Source organism: Microtus pennsylvanicus, chromosome 6, assembly GCF_037038515.1.
Source record: "Microtus pennsylvanicus isolate mMicPen1 chromosome 6, mMicPen1.hap1, whole genome shotgun sequence".
Lineage (NCBI taxonomy): Eukaryota > Metazoa > Chordata > Mammalia > Rodentia > Cricetidae > Microtus > Microtus pennsylvanicus.
The window spans coordinates 81,784,634-81,812,483 of NC_134584.1; the positions used below are offsets into that span (position 1 = coordinate 81,784,634).

General features: G+C 46.2%; 1 protein-coding gene across 8 annotated transcripts in view; it reads right to left on the minus strand.

The window, feature by feature from the left end:
• The window catches only part of Gab1 (GRB2 associated binding protein 1), a 116,164-nt gene that overhangs the window by 58,662 nt on the left and 29,652 nt on the right, over positions 1–27,850 (minus strand). The window contains exon 1 of one of the 8 annotated variants that reach the window (XM_075976555.1): positions 14,768–15,071. The exons of 5 other annotated variants lie outside the window; for them this stretch is intronic. The gene's annotated coding sequence lies outside the window, so the exon portion shown is untranslated. Of the gene's footprint in view, positions 1–14,767; positions 15,072–27,850 lie in introns of those variants that run through there. 2 more of the 8 variants (XM_075976553.1, XM_075976552.1) reach the window with 2 other exon arrangements.

The following is a 27,850-nucleotide window of genomic DNA, read 5'->3' on the forward strand; positions in this document are numbered from 1 at the left end:
CCTCACCACAACACTATGAGGCAGGGTGTAATTATTCCCAATTATAGATGCAAAAATGAGGCAGAGAGATTAAGTAATTGGCCTGCGTCAAACCAGTGTCAGCTCAAGAGCCCAAGCCTCTTCCACAGGTATCTTGTCTTTGAGGGGCAGCATACGTTTTGTAAAGGTTAACTATGACATACATCTGTCCCGTTCTTTTTTTTTTTTTTTTTTTTTTTTGAGACAGGGCTTCTCTGTGTAACAGCGCTGGCTGTCCTGGAACTCACTCTGTAGAGCAGGCTGGTCTCTAATTCACAGAGATCTGCCTGCTTCTGCCTCCCAAGTGCTGGCATGGAAGACATGCGCCATGACCACCTGGCTCCGGCTCCGGCTCCGGCTCCGGCTCCGGCTCCGTCTCCTCCTCCTCCCCCTCCCCCTTCCCCTCCCCCTCCTCCTCCTCCTCCCCCTCCCCCTCCTCCTCCTCCTCCTCCTCCCCCTCCCCCTCCCCCTCCCCCTCCTCCTCCTCCTCCTCCTCCTCCTAGCAGCCCTTTCAAAACTAAGACCTTTCTTAAACAAACCAGCACTGCAGTCGCCTTTGCTGACCTCTGGTGTGTAATTCTATTATTTGTGTGTGTTAGTGTATATACACGCACATGAGTGGTAGTGGAATATGTGCATATAAAAGTGTAAGTTCTTGTTAATGTCAGTGTGTGCATGTTAGTGCGTACAGAGGCCAGAACTTGGGTGCTTTCCTTCACTGATATTTTTTATTTTTTGAGACAGGGTGTGTTGGTCACTAACCTGAGGCTCATGCCGTTGGCTAGCTTAGCTGGCCAATTAGGTTCTAGGATCCTGTACCTCCACCCTCTGCCCCTGCTAGGGTTCCCTGCTCCCTCGCAAAAGCCTGGGCTTTTCGCATTCATTCTGGGGATCCAAACTCGGGTCCTCACGATGGTGCAGTGGACACCTTACAGACCAAACCATCGCCCCTGCGCCACTTTTATTATTTCATAGGTGCCAGTCCACTCCTTTCACAGAAACAAGTCCAAGTCGGAGCAAATTGCTGTGAGACTTCAGTCGGTCTTGCAGTCCACAACCCAGGACCCAGAGCGATCAACGGTGCAGGCACAGAACAGGTAAAGAGAAACAAACATCCAAATCCATGCTGTCTGTGGATGCACATAAAACATATAGACCACAGGAAAGAACCAGGTGCATAATCACAAAAGAGAGGCCATAGGGATAATAATGGGATAACCTTAATAAAAACCAAGGACCTTAAGTTTCACAAAGAAACTTCACTCTCTACCTGCTGGACGTACAACTGTTGACACCCTTGCTGACATTTCTCAGGGTCTGCACACTGAGAAGCCACCAGTAGCCAGCCACTTAGGAATGCTGGCTCATTGTTTCCTTATCAAATATTATCTTCAATGTCAGAATCCTTAGCAAATACTATCTTCAATGTCAGAATCCTTATCAAATACTATCTTTAATGTCAGAAATGAAGGAAAAGTAGTCCGTTCGCTAAACTCTCAGGGCTCCTGAATGTGAACACTCGTAGCCCCCCCCCCCCACATCGGAGAGGACCTGCTTCTATAAAATAATAACCTTGGCATGCTTTCTCACCTTCTTAACGCATCATAATTTCTAACATTAATATTTTAGGCCACATATATTTTACCACAACTTAATGTCTTTTAAAAATCAAAAATTCTGAGCCAGCAAGACGGATCAGCTGGTAGACACTCATTTGCCACACAAGGCTGGTGACCTGAGCTTGATTCCAGGAACCCATTGAAAGTGGGTGGGGAGAACCCACCTCACAAAGCTGTCCTCTGATCTCTCCACACATGCTTCCCTACCTCAAAATGATAATTGTTTTCATTGCAACTAACGATTTACATTAGGATTTAATTAATAATCCAAAGATCTGTTTTGAATTAGGTCGCTTATATTCACTTTCAATCCACTAAGATACACAGCTCCGTCTACAAAGCCCATGCCCAGAAGTTTTCCTTCTAAGCATTTATATAAAATTTGGCTAATTTTAGCCTGGACGAGGGGCACAGACAATAAGAAATCATTTCACATCGACTTTCTTTCCTACTAAATTGAGGACATATGTTTAAAGTAACAGCAGTTGTTTTTAGCAGTAAGACAAGAGGGTACTTATAAAACGACAGTCACCTCTTCTTCAGCATCAGCCCTCATGCAGAGGAGGGGTTGCACATTCACACAGTTCCCGGGGTGCTACTGGCACACATACTCTTACAGACCGTTTTGTTGGGTTTTGGTTGTTTTTCATTCCTTCAGATTGCTTTCAGCAGTTTCTAAGCACGGAAGAGTTAGGAACCTGAGATCGTCACAGGCATCCGACAGAACCTAGTGACAACCCTCCTTAAGACTCTGTGCGTCTCTAATGAGGCAAGCTGCTAACTTCCTACTTCATATCTAACCTGAACTCCTTCCTCCTGAATGCAGGAATCTGTGTCTTCAGTCCCTTTTCTCCTGGGGGGCAGTGACAAGAGAAAGAAAATATAAGTGACTTCCTCCTTTTCATACAACAATGGTGATCGTCACAAGAAAGTCAAGCCCCAAGCCCCACCCCTATACTTCACCTGCCCTCTCTCTGCCCCCCCCCCCCCCCCCGCCAGCCCCTGGAAGTAACTGCACAGCTTCTACAAAGTTTCCTTTAGAAACCAATGCACTTTGTCATTGCCAGGTCGGATAAGGGCTTAACTTCAGAGTGGCCTTTCTCAGAGTTTTCATTCTCTTAGTTCTGGAGCTAATTGTACATACCCATGAGCTACAATTTGATAGCTGGGAACAGTGTGTAATAATGATCAAACCATTGCGGTAAACATATGTGCTCCTTTAAGCCTTATTTTTTTTTCAATTAATGTAACAGTCATATGCATTTGTGGGGCACCGTGCAATGCTTCAACACATGCATACAACATATACTAACAAAATCAGAACAATCCATGTTTCCCTTATTGGCATTATTTCTTACTTTTGGCAGCACAATTCACAAGATGTGGAATCAATCTAAATGAACATCAGTGTAATGGATAAGAAAATATAGTGTAGTAATTTCATCAAAGTACGCAATGAAATACTATTCAGCCATTAAAATGATATCCTATCATAGGCATCGAAATCGGTGGAGCTGGAAGACACTGTGCTGCGGCTAATTTGCAGGGACAGATGCATACGTGTCACATGTTCCTCCTGACACGCGGACGCTAGAGAGTCAGTGCCATGTACAGCAGTGACCGCAAGAGGCTAACAGGGCTGGAGGACAACCCGGAGCCGGTCACAGCCCACAGCCGGAAACCACAGCACAGTGGGGGAGACACGGGACACAAGAGCGATGAAGTATTTTAGAAACGCCTTAAGGGGAGGAGCAGGAAGGCTCTAAACACAGGCAACGAGAAGCAAGAGCTGGGAGAGAGGAGGGGGCCCCGCTACCCCATACTTGCTATCTACTGTGCTCACACTTAGTCCTTTGGGGTTTTGCTCTTTTTGAGGCAGGGTCTCGTAGCCCACGCTGGCCTTGAACTCCCTATGCAGGTGAGGCTGAACTTCTCTGATCTCGCCTCCACCTTCAAAGTACCTGGATGTCAAGGCGTGCTGAGCCACTGGAGCCAACATCTTTCTACAGAGTTTTAGTCATACTTTCTTTTTTAATGTGAGGTTTATCCAAAGTTTAAATTCGATACTTAAATAAGTGGATTCCATCCAAAAAAAGAAAAGAAAATCTATCTCATGTGAGAAACAAGGCCCGTGTGCAGTTCTGAGATTCCTCTCCCCGAGCAAGGACATTTAGATCTCTATTTGAAATGCTGTTTTAATAAATATTGCCTACACTGTGAATGAGCAGTAACTGGACACAGAAACCCACATAGAAGCAACACTTCCCAGTGTCTCTGGCAGTCGGCTGTGGCTGGGTGACTTAACCCTAACAGACACGGCACAGCCAAGAGGAACCTTTTCTAGGTCCAGGTCTACTGTCAACAGGCAGTCTGACTTCCCAGGTCTCCCTCTGCCCAGCGCAGCGTATCCTGGCTCCTACCGCAGAGACGGTCTCTGAGAGGCTGGGAGATGGAGCAACCGGTGGAAGGAACAGGAATCCTTGCAATTCAGTTCTGCAAGGAGCATCCTGCCTTGCACACCTGCGATGCTCGCTCTGCCAGGGCGGCCACGGGTGCAGCATAGGCTCCTTCGGTTCACAGGTTCCGAGGTCTCTGCTCGCAGCACAGGTAGCAGTCATCTGGGCTGGTAGCAGCAGGGACCACATGCCACACCGCCTCAGCTGTTTCCCGTGGACTATCTCATTCCTGATTTGGGGGCACAAGTCCTGCTAATGGTCCCTGCTTTGAAATAAAGAGGGAGACAAGCAGATGTGGCGGGCTGGATGTCTTATTGTTCCCCCAAAGACAAAGGGCAGGGCAGGCTGGTATATGATCAACTGCAGGTCTGCCCAATGTGCAGTGCAGACAGCTAACTACTACAGATGGTTTGTCCTCAGGGAAAGCTCCTGGCCACTCAGAGCGCTGCTCTCTTAGATTTTCCCTCTGTGGAGGTGCTCGTATCTGGGCCAGAAGAGTTAGATCAAAATTAAAGGTTTAATATCTGATTTGTTCACAAATACCTATAATCTACTGTTTACTTTTATTACATTACACAAAAATGTATGCGTGTGTGCATGCATGTTTGTGTGCGTGAGTGACCGCCAAAGTGCCTGTGATAGCAAGCCACCTTTACCTGCTAAGCCATTTCACCAGGTTGAGATTTCTGTGAAACTCAAACTTTGGAGGAAGTAAACTCAAGCAGAAACAATTCCTGGAGGAGACCTTCTTACTGTTATACAGTCTGTGATGTCTCAGTAAAGCCAAGCTTTGCATCATCACATTGCAGGGCTATAAACCACTAGACCATTGCAAATGAACTCAATCTGCAGTCCGTGTCTACGGCAGAGGGGTGGTGAAACGCCCTACGCACCCTAACTCGCCCAAACTTCTTTTTTGTTTCTTTTATTTTTCCAGATAGGGTTTTTCGGTTCTGGAACTTGCTGTGTAGACCACGCTGGCCTTGAACTCACAGAGATCTGCCTGCCTCTGCCTCCCTAGTGTTGGGATTAAAGGCATGTACCACCACTGCCTGGCTTCTCCCAAACTTCTAAAAGCAGGAGAGATTCCGGAGAGGCATAAATGCAGGGAGGATGAGAGCGTGAAGGAGGTGCCTGGAGATCACAGCCTTTTGTCTTCTCAAGACAAGCATCGTGCTCGAGAACCCTCTCATCCTCCTGAAAGCCCTGACAATTAAGTGTCCAGTGCACCTCTTTATTCATTCAGCAAACACGTACCGAGCACTCGCTGTCTGCAGAGTGCCATGCCAGTTGCTGGATCCACTTTGGCAAAGTGACTGAGAAGACAAACCAGAAACTTTCATACAGCCATCATGGCAGAGAACCTAACGTGAGCTTGAGAAAAAAACTCCACGTTAATTTGCTTTACCCCGAGTCACAAAAGCATAAGGAACAAGACCCCTTCGCTTTCCTTCCTTAAGTGACAGGTGTCCCACTGTCAAAAGGGGCCTGCCCACTGTATTTACGCTTCAGACACCACCCTGCTCAGAGGAAACCCCACCACTACCCCTGGGACTATCTTTCCTGCTGATCTTTTTAAAAGTTTGTGGTTATCTTATCCACCTGCTTTTCCAATGCTGTCGCCAAGCTCACCAGGTTTTAATTAATAAGCGATGAGAGAATGATGTGTGCTCTTGGCCAGCACAAGCAAGTATTTCATTATCTGTATCAGTCTCCTCGTTACATGCTTGCCTACAAAGACTAAGGAAGAAGGAGCACTGGCACCCTACATGATCAGCCATTCCTATTAAAATAAAAGCTCCCCTTTCCCTTGATTAGTTGCTGTGGAAAGATGAAGGGACACACGTGACACCAGCTGTGGCTAAGGTCCCTGGCAGTCTGCTGTGGGAAGGTCCCTGATCCTGTCCTTCCAAGTGGCCTGGGCTACATTCTGGCACTCATAGGGAACTCTGCCTTCACACCCCTACTTATGTGTCTCACTGGGCCACCCCTAAGTTTGGAATATAGACCCAGATGCAGAGGGGAGGTGCCTTCTATATCTTCCTATGGGGTCCATCCACATGACATCAGCACCCTCCTCTGCCCCAGTCATGAAAGAAGCGAGAGAAAAATGCACAATGATCTGTAGGGTGCAGGGAAGGGGGGCACCCCTGAAATAAGGGACGTCATTATGAAGGGAGAAGTTCACATGAGAAGCAACTTTTAAAAAGAGACACAAATGTGTGTGTGTGTGTGTGTGTGTGTGTGTGTGTGTGTGTGTGTGTGAGTGTGTGTGTGTATGTGCCCACAGTGGCTAGAGAAAAGCATTGGATCCCCAGGAGCTGGAGTTACAGGCAATTGTGAGTTGCCTGGTGTGGGTGCTGGGAACTGAACTTGGGTCCCCTGGAAGAGCAAGTGCTCATCTCTCTAGCGTTCCCCCGAAGCAACTTTTTGCACCACCCTCTTTCTTCACCCCCAACAAATAACTTCCTGCCTTGCTCCAAAAATCTACCCCTGAGCACCGCTTCTTCAACAATTACTTGCACACCAACTAACTTTCTGTGAGCTACCAATCTTTGTAGGCACAACGCCCAGCTGTGCCTTTCTACGGCACAGACTCACCCTGTTTACCAAGCTGCAAACGGCGGCACCAACTATTAGTTACTCCTCTAATTTCATTTCTCCATTTTATCTAGCAGATGTCAGCAGGCTTCTGAGAAGGGCAAGATAATAAATGTGTTCTGCGTTGAAGTCTATATGGTCTCAGAGAACTCCTCATCTTGTCCACGGTGCTATGAAAGGAGACCAACCATCCACAGGTCGATAGGAATGGCTGTGTCCTAACAATTTTCTTTCCAAGTTAGGTGACGGGCTGGTTTGACACACTGGCACTACTGACTCTTTAAGCATACTCTGTAGTCACAGAACCTGTCTGTGTGCTAATGTGTGTTTTTCATGGCTTCCCTTGCAGCTAGCTACGGCCACGTCAGGGTTCTGGAGAACTGGACGCTGAGTGAAAATGACCCATACAAATCTAGATCATCTCCCTTTTCTCGAGCTGAAATTAAACTAGGGCGAACTACATTTGAATGTGGAGGTAGGAACAGCTTTCAGAATGACTGAGGAAGAAGCTGGAAGGAATGTCCGGGCTGGAGGAAGGACTGGGAGAGGGAGAAAGGGGAAAGAGGGGGGAAAGAAGAGAGACAGAAACAGAGAAGACAGAGAGAGGCAAATTGTTTGTTGTTGTTGTTTAATTAGGTGGACTTTGGAGACCTTTTAATAAAGATTTGCATCTCCAAGCTTAGTTCAGGGCACAAGATGGTAACTGACTCAGAAAGGAAAGTAACTTTGTTCTAAGACTACAAAACCCCGATAATCCCACCACACACCCACACACCAAGTGGAGTCCAGTGACTTGCTACAAATCTACTAATACTGAAGCATCTGACCTCTTACAAGGCTAAGTCAGTGCTGTGCTCTTAGACATGCCTTCCCTTTGTAACAGTTGATATGAACTGTCACCTTTAGAAAGTGACAGTAGAAGCTCAGGCATCGCTGCAGAGATGTCTGGGGGACACAGAGTTCTTAACCACACTCTTTTCCCCCAATCGCCCACCTTGGGTGAGGACCAACCACAGTACTATTTAGTCGATTGCAGCGCGATCCTTAGGAGATGGCTTTGCCACTCCAGGTTTCAGTTTTCAAACCGAAAAGCGCCGCTGAGATCCACTGGCAGCTGGCTCCGGTTTAATTAGGACGCTCCTTTAGGAACCAAGTAAACCAATAACACAGGTTAAATGACTTACCAGGATTCCTCTGAAAAACCTTGAGAATGTCAAAAAGTGGATTTCATCGGACAGCCCCCAGTCTGCCAACCTCCAGCCCGGGCTGGTGCCATTACCTCTTCCCCAATTGCCCAGTGGATTGCAACGGTCTTGACGCTTAGGACACCAGGTTGAGAGAGGCCTGCTAATCAGTGGCAAAGCCCGCTAGAAAAATCCAAACAATTTTCCTGCCCCCTCTGTTTGGTGTGGCATCTACCCTCTGCTGGAGGTTTGGCACCTTAATGGGGACAATCTGGCTCTGTTTCCCTGACTGCCATGGCCTTTCTTGTCCTATACAGCCTGGAGAATCAAGGAAAGTTAAATATACCCTGAGACTACATCACAAGTATATAAACCCAAAAGCCAGTTGCAAAAAAAAAAAAGAAAAAAAAAACACAAAAAGCCAAAACCTTACTTCAAATTTAAAGGGAAGATTTCTTTCAAAAAATTTTAAATTTATTTATTTTTATTTGCATTAGTGATTTGCCTGCATGTAGATCTGTGGGAGGGTGTCAGATCTTGGAGTTATAGACAGCTGGGAGCTGCCATGTGAGTGCTGGGAATTGAACATAGGTCCTCTGGAAGAGGAGTCAATGCTCCTCACTCCAGGCCCTGAAGTTTTTTTTTTTTTAAGGTGGGGATAAAAGTTGGTTGTTTGAAAACTTTGCTATGAATAATAACTAATTAAAATAATTATTTTAATTAACTGTTGTTACGCAAAGGATTTCTAATATATGTTCATTTTATTACAAAAATTTTTCAAAGAGTAAATCTTTGGTATGTAAACATAAAATTTGCATATTATCAATTAAACTTTGAAGCAAATTTTTACTTTTAAAATTAGGAAAGAAATTAAAACTAGTGAGTGTGGTTTACCAGCAGGTATTCCAGTATCCTAGCCAGGGTTGCTGCTGCTGTGCCAAACGCCATGACCAAAGCAACTTGGAGAGGAAGGGTTTATGTCACTTACACTCCCACATCACAGGTCACTGTCACAGGAAGTCAGGGCAGGAACCTGGAGGCAGGAACTCATGCAGAGGCCATGGAGGGTGCTGCTTACTGGCTTGCTCCTCAGGACTTGCTCAGCCTGCTTTCTTATAGAACCCAGGACCACCAGCCCAGGAGTGGCCACACCCACAGTGAGCTGGACCCTCCCACATCAATTATGGGGGGGGTCACTGACCAATCAAATAAATGAAGGCATTTACTCAATTGAGGTTCCTTCTTCCAAAATGGCTATAGCTTATGTCAAGATGACAAAACCAGCCGCACACCCGCCATTAGGGACGTGCAGGCTGGAAGATCATGAGCTCAGGGGTAGCCTGTAATACACGAGACAAGGCCTTAGCATTTTTCTTTAAAGGTGTGTTAGGAAGATGGTAGAGTCAGTCAACTGTTTGCCAGAGAAGTCTGAAGATCTGAGTTTGGTCCCCAGTACCCACGTTATACCTGTAATCATCCGTCTGTGGAGACACGGACAGGACCTGGGCTCCCTGTCAGCCAGTTTAACGAAATCTGCAAGCTCCAGGTTCAATGAGAGATTCTCTCAAAAAGTCAGGTGGAGCACAAGTGAGGACCGCACCCAGTCAGTCTCTGGCACGGGCACACACGTGAGCATACGCAGAAATAAATAACTTGTAAAAATAAAAGAGAAAACAGGAGACATCTTCCAACTGTGCCTTTTAATTTTAGTGCACATTTTTCTCTAACTCTTTACAAGAAAAACCACACTAGATTAAAAGCAAACTCTGCAGCTATTTAAATACTATTTACCAAGAACAATCTGGGATGTGGAAAATGTGCTCAAATACTATGGTCTACAAACCCAGGTTCCTAAATAGTTTAAAGTATTTTTTCAAGAGAATGAGCAGGGCTGCTGAATGGCATGGTGCACAGAGAGATGGAAACAGGAGAATTAGGAGTTCTAGGACAGCCTGTCTCAAGAAGCCTGGATAAATAAATAGATAAGGATCTATGCATACAAAACCAATGTGGAAGTAATTACCTCAACATGTTAATAGTGGCTTTTCTATGATTGGTTTAATAATCGTTTTCTTCTTGATAACTTAAGAATTTGAATTTTTTTTCTACAACACATTCTAACAATATGGTTTTATTATGTATTTCGTATTTCTGGAGTTTAACTCACATATGCTAGGCAAGTAGTCTACCTGGCTACACACTCAGCCTATACACACATACACACACACACCATTTTTTTTAAAGACAAAATCTCACAGTGTATTTAGACTTCTCTGAACTCTAGGTGCTCCTGCCTCGGTCTTCCAAGCGCTGGGATTAAAGATATGCACCACCATGACCGGTCCATCACAGTCATCCCTAAGAGAAGTAGGTATAAAGACACCGCGACACTAGAAGAACAGACTTCTCCTTTCACTGTGGGAAGAGGCTGAAACAGCGGTGTGGGGGAAACACAAGTTCCTCCCTTTCATCAGAATCTGGGAAACTCACAAACTAAGCATCAAGCAAGGACTGAAGGAGCCAAGAGTGGGAATCTCAGGGGAAACCAGGACACGGAGTCTCTGGAGAGAGGGTCCGGACACATCACAACTCGCCAGTGCTGTGGCCACCCTTCCTGAGCCTGACAGTAAAGACAGAACGTGTGCAGTGCGCACGCATCCGTGGTCATGACGGAAGTCGCATTTTCTTAGGAATTATGATTTACAATTACTGCTTTTGAATTGAGAAAACAGAAAAGAAAAAAAAAACACCCCAAACTGTTGAAATAATAATGAAGTCCATGCATGTCACAATTTAGCGAGAAAGTAATTTTTACTTCACAGTGGAAAACCCCCCAATCATGTAGGAACATAAGTCAAAAGAAAGTATGTCTGGATATTGTTATCTTTCCCATTCCCACCACAACACAGCAGAATCTGAGTGCATGTATCTGCTTTCAGATATTAGTAACTACACACTGGTTTTTTTGTTTTTGTATTTTTAAAGAAGAGCTCAGCTGCGCAGGCTGACCTATGCCATTGTCCTGTCTCACTCTGAGGGTCACAGGATCCTCAAGCGCTCTTCCTCAGACTGCATCTTTCCTGGCAAACAATACCTCTTTTCATGAGCCAACCGATCACCAAAACAGCCTGAGCCCTGGCATCTGTGCTCTTCAAAGTGTGGAACCCCTCCAGAGCCAAACAAGGAGTGTTCCAGGAAAGAGCAGGTAGAGGGTTCAGGAAAATGTCTAATAAAATTCCACTGTGTTTTCCCAAAACCCAGATTCCCAAGCCCCAAACACTACAGCAGAGCAGGAAGGCAAGCATGTTCTTCAGTCACGCTCCTCAGACAAAGATTCTGACTCTGTCCACCGCATTATTCCAGTAACAGGGGAAACCCAGACGCCAACACCAGTGACACAGACGCAACAATTGCCACCCAACCTAGCATATGACAAAGGGTCTACAGAAACAGCCAGTCTAGTTGAACAATTCTACCTGCACTCAATAGACAAGATTTTATGCAATGAAGTAACAGCAGACAAAGGAAGCCGGACACATGGCCAACACAGCCCCGGTCAGCCTACGCAGAGAAGAGAAAGGCGCCCAGTGAGATGGGAGCTGCAGAGACAGTGAGCAGGATCCAGACCTAGTCACGTAAATACGAGGAAGCAGACAACACACCTTTCCTGTGGGCTGCTAGAGACGCAGCTTCCCTGGCCCTCTGACTTCCATCATCCCGCTCATGACCAGTCCAGGGAAGTAATAGACGACTTCAGTAATGCTGCCTGGCCTTCACCCAAGTCAGTGACTTCAACCGCTCCACATTAATAACAAAAGCCAGCCAGAGTGGACGCAGGGAGCAGGGAAGAGATGAAAGACAGGGGCAGCTCCTAAGAGAACAACTACCTCTTGTTAAAGATGCAGCCAGGGCCGACTGCTCGGAAGCAAGAGTTACCTCCTCTGAGCTATTAGTGGCTGAAGAGCCTACGGTAGGCCCATGTACACACCAAGTCCTCACCACACAAAGACCTTCACTGGGAAACACTATAGCAGCGCTCTGTGCACGCTGTACAACGTAAAGGCTGCCGGGCTGCCAATCAGGTCGATGCTATTCAACTTTGTACACTAACAGGAAGATACTCTTCAAGAGTACGGTTAGCTGAAGCAAACACAGCTTTGTCTGGCTCCAGAGGCCATGGGAGGAGCCAGTGGACCTGGATCACACAGTGAGTGCTCCAGAGGCTATGGGAGGAGCCAATGGACCTGGATCACACAGTGAGTGCTCCAGAGGCTATGGGAGGAGTCAGTGGACCTGTATCACACAGTGAGTGCTCCAGGGAAGAGCACAACCCGTTTGAGGCTGGAGACATTGCAGGTGAGACAGCAGTGGCTGCCCACACAGAAAAGGGCAAGAAGCTGACTTCTGCTAAGTGTCCACCCTGTGTCAGATGCTGTGCTACTTGGCTTTCTATTGCTGTTGTAAAGACCATGACCCAAAGCAGTTCTGGGAAGGAAAGCGTTTGTTTGGCTTACATTTCCTAATCGCAATCAATCATTCAAGGAAGTCAAGGCAAGAACTGAAGCAGAGCATGGAGGAGCTCCACCTACAGGCCTGCTCTCTATGGCCTGCTCAGCTTGCTTACTGTATATCTACAACCAACAACCGCCCGCTCAGCATGACACCAATCACAGTGAGCTGGACCCTTCCATGTCAATCATTAATCAAGAACTGAAGCGGAGCATGGAGGAGCTCCACCTACAGGCCTGCTCTCTATGGCCTGCTCAGCTTGCTTACTGTATATCTACAACCCACAACCGCCCGCTCAGCATGACACCAATCACAGTGAGCTGGACCCTTCCACGTCAATCATTAATCAAGAAAACGGCCCACAGACTTGCCTATAGGCCCACCCAATAGCAGCATTTTCTCAGTTGAGGTTCTCTAGATGACCCTAGCTTATGTCAAGTTGACAAGAACTAGCAGAATCCTTTTAGAAACAACACAAGTTGGAAGGCAGTATGGAGAGAGATCCCAGAGAACACGAGTTCACTCTCCAGCAGCCAAGCAGAACCGCCAGCAACCCCAGATGATAGAGAGATAGATAGATGATAGATAGATAAGTGAGCATGATATACCATCACTCGGGGCTCAGGATGGACAGGGGTTGAGCGCTGAAGTACACGAGGTAAATAATGCTTGCTAAGTCTTCACTAGAATCCGTGGAAGGAACACTGAACACATTAGAATACTATCTGCTGATGGGAAGGGCATACCTTGAAGGTGACAGTTCCTACCCATGATTAATCCCAATAAAAACACACAAAAAAAAATTAGAAAAAAAAAGCTGTCTGCTTCCACACAGGGTCCAGACCAGGAGCCCTTTGATGTTAACAGGATGTGTAAACTACGATCTTCTTAATTGCCCTGATAAGTAAACAGTGCTAATTGTCCGGGGAAGGGGAGGGGACATACCAGCTCTGGCTTCATCCCCAGCCTAAGTCTACCATCTTAATACAGAGTTGTGTAATATCAGTGCCAATTTACAGTGGGCGGAAGGTGTGACAAGACCCTGATGTCCTCTGAAAGGATTCAAGGATGGCAAGAGGAGATGCTTAAGCTCAGCTAGTGTAGCCAGTCTAAGATCTTTCACTGCAGAATAAAAACTGTTCTTTCTGTCATCTGTCTGCCCCTTGAATTTTAAGGCCTCGACACAAAAATCAATACTTTAATGAATTCTTTTAAAACCAAGACTTGTGGCTCAGCGTCAAGACTGCTCTTGAAGAGGACCTCCTGTAACTCCTCTTCTGACCTCCACCGAGGAACCAGGAAGGTGGCGTTAAACTGCCTGAGGCCAAAGGCATCAGGCCAGAGAGAAGCCAGGTCTGGGAATTTGTGGCCAGTGTGTGACCTGAAACTGGAGGTGATGAGGACAGGCATTCTCGGGGCTGGGGCTGTTTAGACTGAAAAGCCACCTTTCCGAGAAACAAACCTGGTTTATTTTCAATTCTGACCCCTGGATGTACGGTTGATGGCAAGTTACCGCTGACCCGTTTAGATGTGCCTGCACAACATGTAAGAGATGATGGGTTAAATGCACTCTGAGCGCCTGCCCGCAAACTCCACCACCACGATGGGCCGTTTCACATTCTGACCAAAGGATTACAGAGTTAGGGATCATGTGTTCACATGGCCAGGGCTAAGTTAGCCACCATGGCTATGCCTTGTTATGTCTTTTAAGCATATGCAGACATACACAGAGCATGTGTTCACAAAGCAGTATGCACAGCAAGAAAAGCTGAGCATGTCAGTGTAACCCAAGAACCTCGACGAAACTCCCACATGCTAAGATGGGAGATTACAGAAAGAGGTGGGAAAGTCCCGTCTATCCCGAGGCTGTGCCAAGACATCTGACATGGTCACGTCGCCAGGACTCTACAGTTATTCAAGCCAGAATCCATTTCTTTTACTTAAATCAGCATAGATATTGCAATGTTCCAAAAAAGTTCCAAGCGCCATTTCTCGCCAGAATAATTAACTTCTTGATATTTGCCAAAAGATTTGTTCTGAGAAAAAAAAATGTCTCCCTGCTAAGGGATTTCAATTACAAAAGGCAGAGAGGCAAGTTTTTCGGTTAGTAATTTTGAACAAATAACTCACCAGGTCAAAAGTTTTTTTTTTAGAGAGATCATATCAAGTTTAATATTCAAAAGAGGTCTCCAAAAGAGAGACCTCAGACCTAACTGTGACCGCCATGTCTACCAAGCAATGAGAACACTAGGAGAAATTCAGCTAGCCCAGAACATTTATCTGCAACTTCTGAAAAACAGTTTTAAGACTAAGATCTACATGAAACCAAACAAAGACAAAAGAACCATCCAGGTAAATCTAAACAGGGAACGAGCCATACCAAAGGCCACGAAGGCGCTGTGTCAGCCGGATTTCACTCTACCTCAAACGCAGGTGGATGTGCACTCCACAGCACGGCGGCCTGCCATTCGCTCCTGGCCTCTCACTAAGGAAAGGCCCTCCGAGCAGAAGCTCTGAGAAGTACGACAGAGATGAAAGCAGAAACAGCCGACACGCAAGAGAAACTCCGAATTGCCTCGTGTCTGTCCCGGAGCGTCCCCGGCTGCCGGGCCTCCCTGTAAGTTCTGAAGAAGAACAGCATAAACCCACTTACAGCTGTTTGTAGTCAGAAGGTACAAAATGTGAGAACCAAATTCCCTTGGCTATGGAGATGAGTCTTAAAATAGCCACAGGCAGCTAACATTTAATTTGGTGTTCTTACCTTCATGTGAGAAACCCTAGTGAGACACAAAATGCCCCTTATAAAACGCAGCAACCCACGGTAGGAGTCACGCACAGTACAGGCGTCTACAAAGAGCCTCGTCTCAATTTGGGGGGAGGGGAGCAGCAAATTGGTGTTTCTTTCTTGACATAAGAACTTCAAATAGTCTCTCAGAAGCCAGTTGCTAGTGAGCTTGCTTGGCTCACTTGAGAAATGTTTACTCTGCAGCTCGCATTTAAAGAATACTGGGCCTAGATACTAGTTTTTCTGGGACATTAATAAGCCGGTATGAGCATACACTTTCTTATGACGGGACAGAGCTTCATCAACAAGTCTGATGACCTTGATTTAATCCTCGGGACCCACACAGTGGAAGGAGGGAATCAGCACCCACATACTGTCCTCTGATTTCTATACACGCCAAAAAAACCCATGCACTCACACCCATAAATAAATAAATAAATATAAATAAATAAATAAATAAATGTAAAACAATTATACAATGCCAACCCAGTATTCTCCCCTCCCTCCATCTCCCTCCCTCTCTCTCTCTCTCTCTCTCTCTCTCACACACACACACACACACACCTTTATTTTTAATATTCACTAATTCGGAATGGGGGTCGGGTGAAGCGTGCCCCGCAGGACAGCATGCTGTATGGTTTCCACTCCATTCTCTCATCCGCTGGCTGCCCTGCTCCTGCATTTACCAGAAATCTGACGGCTATTTTGCCCCCAGGGGATATTTGTCCATCGCCAGAGACATTTTTGGTTGCCACAGGCTGCGGGTGGGACAGTAGTGCAATATTTAGTGATTTGAAATCTCGTGTACCATTACCTCCAACACATCCTATAAAAAGCAATTTTTAAGTTCTGCTTTTAAATTCATTCATTATTAGTAGTAGTATGTTTGTGTGCATGTGCTTAGGGTGTTTCCTGAGGGCCAGAAGTCAGATTCCCTGGAGCTGGAGTTCCAGGCCATGGCAAGCCACGCCCCATAGGCACTGAGAACGGAATCACACATGCGACCGCAATTGTGCAGTGCCCACAGGAGTCTAAGCCCAAAGTTATCTCTTCCTACCACATAGGTCCCAAATAGTGAACCCATCTGAGAACAATGCAGTCTTATATAGAACTCATAAATTAAAAACTAAACCCAAAACATGCCCAGTGCTTCGACATTTAACTAAGACCAAACGTAAAAAGAAATTTGTCTCCCGACCAGAGGTCAGATAAACAGGCCAGAGCCCAGTAGCCCCCAATCGCAGCAGCAGGGCTCCTGGGCACACAGAGCTGTTCTCCTACCTTCTTCTAAGGTTTGCCAAAGCGAGAGGAAAATACCACGCAAGGGGGTGGCATGCCTTCACAATTTTTCTAAATAAGGATCAAGCGGGGACTTCATGTTGGAAATGGTTATCCCTGGAAAAGTTACAAGGGGTACTTTAAATTGTAGCCATGCCTCATCTTTAAGGACCAAGGAGTCACTACAAACAATGCTTACATAAAATGAAGACACAGATGACAAGAGTCGTGATTGTTCACGGTTACTGCCATGCCATTAAAAAAGTTTTATTTTGGTTGTCGTTTGTGGTTTTTTTTAAAAAGGGATTAATTCATTTTTATTTTATGCACATGTTTGCCTGCACGTCTGTCTGGGTACCACATGCAGCCTGGTGCCCACAGTGGCCAGAAGAGAGTGTTGGATCCCCTGGAGCAGGAGTTACAGGTGGCTGTGTGTGTCACTGTGGAGCAAGGGCAGTAAATGTTCTACTCACAGAGCCAGCTCCCCAGCTCCCTTCAATGCCATCTTAAAGGAAGAAAACTAGAGACTGGCATTCTCGGGAACAACCTGCTATCCCTTTGTCATTTAGTGGAACAACTGTATTAATTACCTCGCTGAAGCTTGAGAAGGTCCTTATCAGTTTTGCAGATGACAAGGTTAGGTGAGAGAAAATATTCAAAATGATCCTGGGCTGGAGAGCTAGCTCATCAGTTAAGAACACTGACTACTCTTCCGAAGGACCCCAGTTCAATTCCCAGCACCCACACAACAGCTCACAACCATCTGTAACTGCAGTTCAGGAGACATGACACCCTCTTCTGTCCTCCACTGGTACCGACCATTGCAGGGAGCACAAGCATACATAAAAGCTGAATAGTCACATACGTAAAAATAAACAAATAAAAACCAAATTGTTGTATTCTATTTTTTTAAAAAAAATTTAAATATTTTACAAAATATAATTGTTTTTGCTTTTTGGATATTTTTCTTTTGAGAGGAGGGTGTTTGAGACAGGGTTTCTCTGTGTAACAGCTCAGGCTGTCCTGGATTTACTCTATAGACCAGGTTGACCTCAAACTCACAGAGATCCACCTGTCTCTGCCTCCCAAGTGCTGGGATTAAAGTCATGAGCTACCTGGCCTGGCAAAAAAAAAAAATAGTATTTGGGGGCTGGAGAGATGGCTCAGCGGTTAAGAGCACTGGCTGCTCTTCCAGAGTTTCTGAGTTCAATTCCCAGCAACCCCATGGAGGTTCACAACCATCTGTAATGGCGTCTGGTGCCCTCTTCTGGTGTGCAGGCATACGTGCAGATAGAACACTGCATACACAATAAATAAATAAATAAATAAATAAATAAATAAAGAATAGTATTGTTTAGAAAATAAAGCATGAATAGCAATGAACTTACACTTTAAGAGACAGAGCGAGAGAGCGAAAGAGAGGTCAGTATACTATACACATGAATAAACTGTACAGAGAGAAACACAGGAAACTGGCCTAACAAGACTGAGACTCATGAGACCGGCCCTTTGTTTCTTTCTATTTTTTTTTCAGGAAATTCAATCCTCAGCCACCTTACTAAACAGAAAAACTAGTTCAAGGGAAGGAAGCCAAAACAGCATTACCCAAGAAGAAGCCACATCTGGAGACAGCAGGTACATTTCAGAGCAGCGATGTGGGAGGGGATTAATTATCCGCAGTTAAAGAGACAGAGGTGGTGTGTGAGAGAAATCGATCATAATGGGAAGGTTAAGTCCAGAGCACTGCAGGAACTGGGGACATGATGGTCTCTTCAGCGATCTGAGGGCTGTAACAGGGAGCCCTCCCAAACACGTTCTAGTTTGCTGTCGTCTCTCCAAACTGTAAACCGCAGCACTCCAGGTCTGGCTTGATAGGAAGAAGGCAAGCAAGACCTCAGGTATTCAAGGGCAGGATGATGACGCAGCCTAGGCTGGAGCGGGGCTTCTTGGCCACCGCATCACCTGCTTGACTCATAATGAACTGAAACCCAATTTAAGCAGTTTTCTCTTGTGACCAGGGTTAACTGCTCTTAGTCAACGCTGTTATCACCAACAGACATCATGTTTCGTGTTTGTTGGCTCAAAGTCAGTCCTCACCCTCTAAGATGCCTCTGTCTGACACTGGGCACCAAGAACAAATCATGCCCACACGAGATATTTAGTAAGTGAGCTGCGTAAATGGTTGACTATTACAGAAAACAACAAAAATGTCTGTAATGCAAAAGACAGACACAAAAAAAGTAGCCTTGTCTTGTGCAGCTCCAAAAGAAAGAGAAAACAAGAGGCCAGGAGAGATGGCAGGGGATGAGAGCACTTGGTGACAAGAACGACAACCTAAACTGGATTCCCTGATTCTACAAGGTGGAAGGAAAGAACTGACTCTCACAAGGCAACCTCTGACCTCCGCATGGACCACACACTGTAGTGCATGCCCCTCCCCCTCTCCTGCACCAAACAAACAAACTGGTTTGGAAAAAAAGTAGTCAGAGGGGGCAGATGTCAAGGAAAACTTTCCTCAGGGATTCCTCAGTATCAGGACAGAGGGTCCCCGGAACATAAACTCGATTCCTTTAACTGAACAGACTAAGCTGGACGTTGAGTGGGTGCACTTTTAGAATCCATGACAGGGTAACTTCAAGCATCTTAGAGAGTCAGCAATTCCTGAGAGAGAGAGAGAGAGAGAGAGAGAGAGAGAGAGAGAGCGCTCCATGGTACCATGTGGAGGACAAGGCTGCCCCATCTGAGAGGACATCTATCCTAGACAGTATCCACCCTGCCTCCTGCCTGCGCTGCTGCCCCATCTGAGAGGACATCTATCCTAGACAGTATCCACCCTGCCTCCTGCCTGCGCTGCCTCAGGTTATAGGCTGCTGAGCTGACAAGGCAGGCGACAATGGTGGGAGATAGGACGGGAAGCTGAGAGGGGGCTGGCTCCTGGCTTGCAGTTTTGTAAACGCTCCTGGTTTGGTTCTGTGTTAGCAGCTTGAGCCTGCAAGGCAGCCCTTTCCACAGCCATCCCACTGTCCAAGTTTAAACAATCACACCCACATCATCTGCTCCAAAAACGGCAGAGTCCAAGGGACCTGACACCTGCTGCGGGGGAAAACAGAAACCAAGAGAACCCCAAGAATCTGGATTCTCCCTCTGCCCAAACTGGGCTGCCGTCTGCCCATCGTTTCCTTTTCTCTCGTGCATGACCACAGGAAGTAGTCTGGCACTAGAACAGGATCCCATCTCTTGTTTCATTCCCAACTCGGGCCAATCATCAGTGTTCCCTCCAACAAGCCTGTAGCTATGGCTGAAACACAACAGCAGATAACCAGATTCCTCCACCTTGCACTTGACAGCCACGTGTGCGGAGAACACAACAAGCGTGGAAAACATCTAACAGTTTAAGATGCTTTGCCTTAAAACGCCATCCGGAAAGAAAAATGCATCTGCTGTCTTTTAAATCCCGAGATCAAGTTCACTTCGGACACGAAACGTGAAAAGTTAAGTTAAGCAAAGTTAATATGAAGTTCAGCATCTGAACAAATGTTCTCAGAGTGAGCCTAACATCCCTCCCATGAGCCAAGCAAGAGCACCCTGGGGCCACGCTCCATCATACATGCTTCTGCTGCTGTATGGAAAAGACCTGCAACTTACAGAAGACATCAGTTTCTGTTCAATAGTCTCAACTTTCCAATCTTGTTGCTGATCTTCTTTTCCATCGATGAAACCACTACTTCAATGTGTAGCTATTTTGTGCCAGTTAAGGGGGAAAGCGTTTCCAGTTGTGGAGGTGGCTCGATCAATACAGCGCTTGCAGCACAAGTGTGAGCACCTGAGTTAGGCCATGCAGAAGGCCCAATGTGTCTGCCCGTCAGCCCAGCGTGTCAGAGCCTCTCGGCCTCCCTGAAGCAGCTATTGCCCATAACTGATGGGCTGGGATGTGGGATTTCCCTCTGTGTGCTGTGATTACCATTAATGAATAAAGAAACTGCTTTGGACCTATAGCAGGGCAGAATTTAGGTAGGTGGGGAAGACGAAACTGAATGCTGGGAGAAAGAAGGGCGGAGTCAGAAGCCATGTAGCCCACGTGGTGATATACAGATTAATAGAAATAGGTTAAGTTAATATATGAGTTAGCCAATAAGAAGCTAGAGCTAATGGGCCAAGCAGTAATTTAATTAATACAGTTTCTGTGTGATTATTTTGGGGCTGAGCGGCCAGGGACAAACTAGTGGCCTCCTTAGTACAGGCTGTTTCTTCCCTCAAACAGAACTAGTCTCTTAGTGTGAGGTTTCAATTTCTCATAATTACGGGAACCAGATTCCAAAGAAGTTCGAGTTTCATATTAAAAGAAACTGCTCTGATGTTGGATAAGAAACTCAAAATCTGAGGTTTCTCAGTAGTTGCGGAGAAGTCTAATACGGAGCTGCATGCATGGGTGAGCAGGCAAACATGACGGTGGAAACAACACAGACAACTACTGCAAATGTATGCACCCGCAGGAAACACAGACAGCAAGGAGTGCAGGCTCCTTAGGTACTGACTTGGGAATTCACGTGCGCAGGTGCCGACCACCGAATGAATGAAAGCTCCTACATGAAGACAGTGGCGGCTTCACCCCAGATCCTGGGAAGAAGCAGGCATCAGTTTACTTGCCAGGAGCAACCACACTAGTTAATTTACAGGCTTTTGGGAATTTTTTTTTTGAGACAGAGTTTCTCTGTGTAACAGTCCTAGCTATTCTGGAACTAGCTCTGTAGACCAGGCTGGCCTCAAACTCCTTGACTCACTGAGATCCTCCTGCCTCTGCCTCCCTAGTGCTGGATTAAAGGTGTGCACCACCACCACTGCCCAGCGATTTACAGGCTTTACTTAAAATAAAAGCTATCCATTAATAAGAGGGTTTGTTGTTCAAAGATGTGATCCACAGCGCTAAAAGGAGAAGGGGGGAGGGGGAGGAGGAGGAGAAGAAGAGCAGGTGGGAGGAGGAGAAAGTGGAGGGGAGAAAGATGTGGGAAAGGAAAAGGGGGAGGGAAGGAAGATGTGGGGGACGAGAAGGGGGAGGGGAGAAAGAGGTGGGAGAGGGGAGAAAGAGGTGGGGGAGAAAGAAGATTGGCAAGTAGCTGGATAACTTGAGTCTCAAGTTTGAAGGGAAAAAAAATGACTAGCCCCACACAGCCCGTCATAATTCAGAAAACTCAAAAAATAAAGATATAAAAATAAAAGGTTCATGTAAATTTGCTTCAGGAAATTTTAAATCTATTATGTAAATACCAGCAGAGTTTTCTCATGAAAATATAGATGTCCCACATCCCAGCTCCCACTATTACACAGAGATGCACAGGGGAGTGGGGGGTAGAGGATACACAGAGGTGACTGACCTTGAGAAGTCTAAGCCACTCAAATACATGCCTGAATCTAAAGACATGCTGTGCTGTGTGCATGGGTGAGTGTACATGTATGACGTGGAATGAAAGAAAAACACAATTGTTGCAAAAAGAACACAGACTACAAGAAAACATAAAAAACAAAAACAAAAACAAAAAACCACCAGGGACTGGAGAGATGGCTCAGAGGTTAAGAGCACCGGCTGCTCTTCCAGAGGTCTTGAGTTCAATTCCCAGCAGCCACATGGTGGCTCACAACCATTGATAATGAGATCTGGTGCCCTCTTCTGGTGTGTACATGTTAACAGAACAATGCATGCATAATAAATAAATAAACAAACACATACATACATACATACATAAATCTTTAAAGAAAAAACAGCCAAAAGTATATATTCCTACCATGTATATTCCTGCATTAATCCTTGTGGAATATCACATGACTTTCAAAGTGAACATATCCCGACACTAAGTCACCATCGTTCTATTTTTATGTCAGTTTCTTGATGTGTCTTTGTCTTTTTATTATTTAAAAAAAACTAACATAAAAATCCACAGAGAGGGCTCCTAAGATTGTTCAATAGTTACAGGCCTCACAACCTTTGATTGCCAGAACCTGGAGGGGACTCCTGCACAGCTGGGGTGCCCTCCAGACCCCTGATTAGGCACAACCCACACCAAACACCTGTATTCACAGAGATCCTTTATTAAGCAGGGAAGAAAGTGGCTGCTTTCTGACTCTGGCAGAAAAACAGCAGCAAACAACCTTGCATTTTTAAGAAGAGAAAAAGGGAAGGCCTGTGTTAGGAGGGGCTAGGATATGGTGGTCAAGGAGACAGAGGACAGGGAGACGGAGAAGGGAACAAGAGAGAGGGGCAGGGATATTTGTCCCAGAGAGACCAAGGACTGCCTTTGGATAGAGGGCAGACAGATGTGGCATATGGGGAAACCCACGCTTAAGGATGAGGTATTTCATTTTAATGGTGCATGCTAATTAGGTGAATCAAGGGGGGGTTTGATTGCTGGACTTTGGTAGTCAGCCTCAGGAGGAGAAAATGGTCAAATAAGGAAATGTAATCTAATGATTTTAGCAAGGAAGAGGGAATGGGAAGAAAGGGTATGGCCTGCGAGAACCATGCTCATGTTCAAGCTGGCCAGAGTCCCCTTAGGAATCATATGGTGGACACAGGGAACTGACTCACAAGGTGGCCTCTGATGGACACACATTCGAATGGCGTACACACACACACACGAGAGAGAGAGAGAGAGAGAGAGAGAGAGAGAGAGAGAGAGAGAGAGAGAGAAATATAATAAAAGAAATTAAGAGAGCTAAGCCATTTTGAAGTTACCAATTGGCTGTCACAGAATAAAGGGAAATGAAATAAAAGGCCATTATACTGCTTGCTCCTGGATTGTACATCTTTGTCCTAGGCTTCGGCGGGGTGACACCGCCACTGGGTGCTTGAGAATGTCGCTATGCTTTCACCCACTGTTAACTAAAAATAAATCTGGTTAACAGAACCACATAACCCAAGGAAAACAGGCAAACCACAGATACAATAATTCAAAAGTCACAGAATCAGTACGTCACATCTGGAAACGACCTTCTACGCTGGAGTTGAACTCTTGCTCAAGTGAAATCTCCCACGGTCCTCTGCAGGACTCCATTCACGTGTGAAGCCTTCCTACACCATCATCCAGCGTGCGCTAGGCACACGACAAACACATTTGAGATGAACTACCCATGTTGGCTGGACAAAGGAAATTCATTTTAATGTAATAACTTACAATCTCCAGAGAAAAGATCCCTCTGGCTCTGGTCCTTCAGCAAGGTAATGGTTGTTCACTTATGGAGAAGTGGGTAAAGGCTGACCAGGAAGCATGTGATAGAGTCCTCACTGGCTGGGACGCTCTCACCCAGAGCTTGGAGGCAATGGGTTCATCAGAAGTCAGAATGTATGCTCCCACAGAAACCATGTCCACAACGCTTTACTCTAGACCAGCAGCCGAGAGACACCGAACACCACATGTGTGAAAATGTTCCACACAGCAACTACTCACCCCAGAGTGGGAACTACCTCCAATGCTCCCCAGGAGAGCGATCCCTTCAAGGTTAATCTGGGGGACATGTGGGCGAGGACAGAGAGAAACGGCTGGTCCGAGTCTCCTTCTCCTCTTTGCTCGTTCACCAAGCAAGATTTATTGATTTACTGATGGTGTTGGGAATGGAACCCAGGGACTCAAATGGCCTACACAGATTCTACCACAGAGCTACATCCTTGGCCCCAACCAACCATCGTTGGAGGCCTCCTGGATGTCACGTCCCATGCTAGACATGATTTCTAACAAGGAAAGAAAACAATCTAAAGGGTTAGAAACAAGAAGTTGAGGTGAGAGGGTATATGATAGGCAGGAGGGAAAGGGGGACAGAAAGTCCATTATTGTCTCCCCGTCCCTCTTCTCTGTCTATGCTGAGCCCGTCTAGGTGAAGGGAGATGAGAACAGACAGATTTCCAAACGCAGACATGGGGAGAAGTTTGAGTTCTTTGTCCTGATCCTTCTTAAACCTTTTTAAATAAATCTTCATAACTTACATGGGATAAGTAAAAAATGCAAAAATGTGGGTAGGGCCGAGGGCCAGCAAACACTGAAGATGCAACCTGACTTAGAGAAGGACTTCTCACAACTCTAGAATGCAGGAGTTGAGGCTGCACCTAAAACCAGGAAAACCTACTCAGAGCACAGGTGAGAGACGCCACGCTGGATGCTTACCCTTACAGTCACCAAGGATGCTCCGGCGCAGATCCAACTGCACCCACGGTTTTCAAGAATATACTTTCTTTTCTGCTGTGATGGCGCCTCAGTGTCTTCCAAGGTGTGTGGGGAAGGGCAGGGGGCACGGGGCTGGTTCAAAGTTCAGGTCCTTTACAAAACTGCCGTGGTATATAGATAAAACCTACTCACATCCTCCCATACTGCCTAGATCATCTTTATGCTAATTCTAGTAATACATATAAATATTTTATGAAGTACAGTAGAGATGAAAACTTTTTCCAAGTATTTTCTACCTATGATTACATGAATCAAGAATTACAGAAGCCATGGGTACAGGTATTCTTATGCCATACCCAAGCGTTCTGAAGTTCTCTCTACTCTAGCTAGCCACTTTTATAGTTTGTAATTTATTTATTCAGTTTTTAGTTTTCTGGGTATGGGTGGTCACCTGCATGTCTGTCTGTGCTCTGTGTACATGGCTGGAAACCTGAAGAGGGCAGGGGTTACAGATGCTTATGAACAGCCTTGTGGGTGCGGAGAACCAAACTGGTCCTCTAGAAGAGCAACCGGTGCACTTAACCCTTGCGCCATGCATGGCCCTAGCCCAGAAGCTGGTGTAGGACAATGGTCTGTATTCTGTCAATTATATTTTAAATAAATGCTGGTTGTCCAGTAGCCAGGCAGGAAGTATAGGTGGGACAACCCGACAGGAAGTAGAGGTGGGTCAATGAGAACAGAAGAAGCCCATTCCTCTACAGTCCTGACCCGACCACAGAAGTAGCAAGATGTGACTGCCTGGCCAAATAAGGTATAGAATAAGGTACTGAGCCACATGACTAACACGAATAAGAATAATGGGCTAATATAAGTTGTAAGAGTTAATAAGAAGCCCGAGATACTGGGCCAATCAGTTTATAGTTAATGTAGACCTCTGTGTGATTTCTTTGGGATTTAACAACTGCGGGGACCAGGTAGGACAGAAACCCCTCCAACAACAAGAAGCCACAACTAAATCATCGTAATTACAACGTGAATTCCAATGGTCCTGCAAGGTGACAGCAGGTCGGAGCTAGAAACGGGATGGAAGTCACTACAAGGCCTTCCGGGTTGGAAGGGAGATGGCAGGCGGGCTCCGAGTGGACACCTGGATGGAGCCATAGAAGAGAACAGTTATTCTTATGGGAAGGCCTCCTAAAGCAACAGCAAGGGGTATGGGGGGGGGGGGACACCAGAGTTCACCTAGAATGTTCAGAGAGTCAGCACCCAAGACCAAAGGGGACAAAAAGTGACCCCACTGGAAAACCACTATAAAACCAAAGCACAAAACAGAGCCTGACCCAGAATAGCACAGGGTTTGTTGTTGTTGTTTTGTTGTTTATGTTTCATTGCTGCACTGATTTAGAGGGGGAAGGTAGGCAGAGAAATTACACAACATCAGCATAACTTCCTGCTTGTTCAGGTCACCCCGCCTTCCCCCAAGCCCCTGGCCCTTAGTCAGTTCACCCCGCCTTCCCACAAGCCCCTGGCCGCTGTCCACTCTCCTTTTAAAAGTGTGCTCTGGTCCCTCACAGGCTTCCATTCTGGTCCTCCTCCTGCCAAGTTAGCAATGACCTTCTGAGGCTTCCTCCTTGTCCAACATGCCCCTGAACCAGTGTTCTGGTGACTTCTCTCCTCTCTTGTGGAACAGATGGATTCCTTCTGTGCAACCTCCTCTAGTCCCAAAGCATAGGGACTCTTACAGCCTGTGACTCCAGAGTCCACGGCTGGCCCCTGTCACTTTCTGGTGACTGGCAAAATCTTGCAACTCCAGATAAAAGATAAAATCTTGGATTAAGGGACACCACACAGAAACACACTGGAAACTGTCTACTCTTAGTCGGGGAGGTCATCTGTACTCCTCTAAGAGATTCCAGTGCAGAGAAAGCTGACTCAAAGGCCAGAGCAAGGTTTTGGAGCAGACATACATGTTGCCACATCCCAGCTGTGTGACAGGTTGGGGACCCGAACATCAGTTTCCTGTATAAAGAAGGGAGCGATGGCGTCTATTTTTTTTGAGGGGTTTTATAGATTACAAAAACAAACAAACATATAGATCTAACCTAGCCTCTCTGGAGGGCTTGCCAGTGGGGAGTCACTGGGCCACTGTGGCTCTACTCTACCCCCACGGTTACAGGGCTCACGAAGCGCCTGAGTGACTGACAGTGAATAAGGCCAGGCAGGCTCGGCTGGTGCGGAAAGCAAGCGTCAGGCCCGCCACTGAACAGCCCACGTTCCAGCACGGTACAGTCTGGGCGCTGTAAGGTTTGGCACCCTAAAAGTGGTGCCCCCTGGATCTCAAGGGTTGTACATTTGGCCAAGAGGAAGTGGGAGGGGCTGAGCAGCACAGGCTAGCCCCCCCAGAAGATCACTGAGCCCACTGTGTCCCCAGATTACACCATCCTTGGTGTGGGATGCACCAATCTCACAGCTGTCCAGCGTGGAACAGCCACTCCTGTGTTTGTGGATGCTATGAGGCCACTGCATTTTTCTCATTACTATTAATAGACATTTTATGTTTTTCAAATTAGTTATATATTGTGTGGGGTTATTATAGGGTGGGCAAAGGTCAGAGGACAATCTGCAGGAGGTTTCTCCTGCTTGTGAGTTCAGGACTGAATTCAGGCCCACAGGCTTCATAGCAAGCTCCTTTACTTCCTAGACAATCTCACTGGCCCGATGTATTTTTATAATTATTGTAAAACTGCAGCTCATCTTTATTTTTTATATACATGCTGCCACATGCTACATGTAATGGAAATATGATTTTCCTGTGTTTCTACATGCCACCAACGTGCCAGATGTGATGGAGTTGATGTTTTGTGTTATCCAATGTCTGACTCCCTTCCTATGTCAGAAAAACATTAACTGCAAAAACAAAAGCCCCAGATAATCATTTCCTCATTGACTCTCTAACCTAAAGTGTAGGAACAAGACTCAGCCCACCAGCTCTACACACCAAGTCCACCCTAGCTCCTGAATCATTTTAAGGAACATGAACGAGGCCCGAGATGGCTTGCTGAGTAAAGGAGCTTCCCACTCAGTCTGATGACCTGGGTTCTTTCCCAAGGTTACATGGTGCAAGGAGGGAGAGAATTGAGTCTCCCAAAAATTGCCCACTCACCTCCGTACATGCACTGTGGCATGCCTACCCCACCCCTGCAATAAATAAATGTAATTTTAAAAGTTAGAGTAAGAAGCATCGATGAGA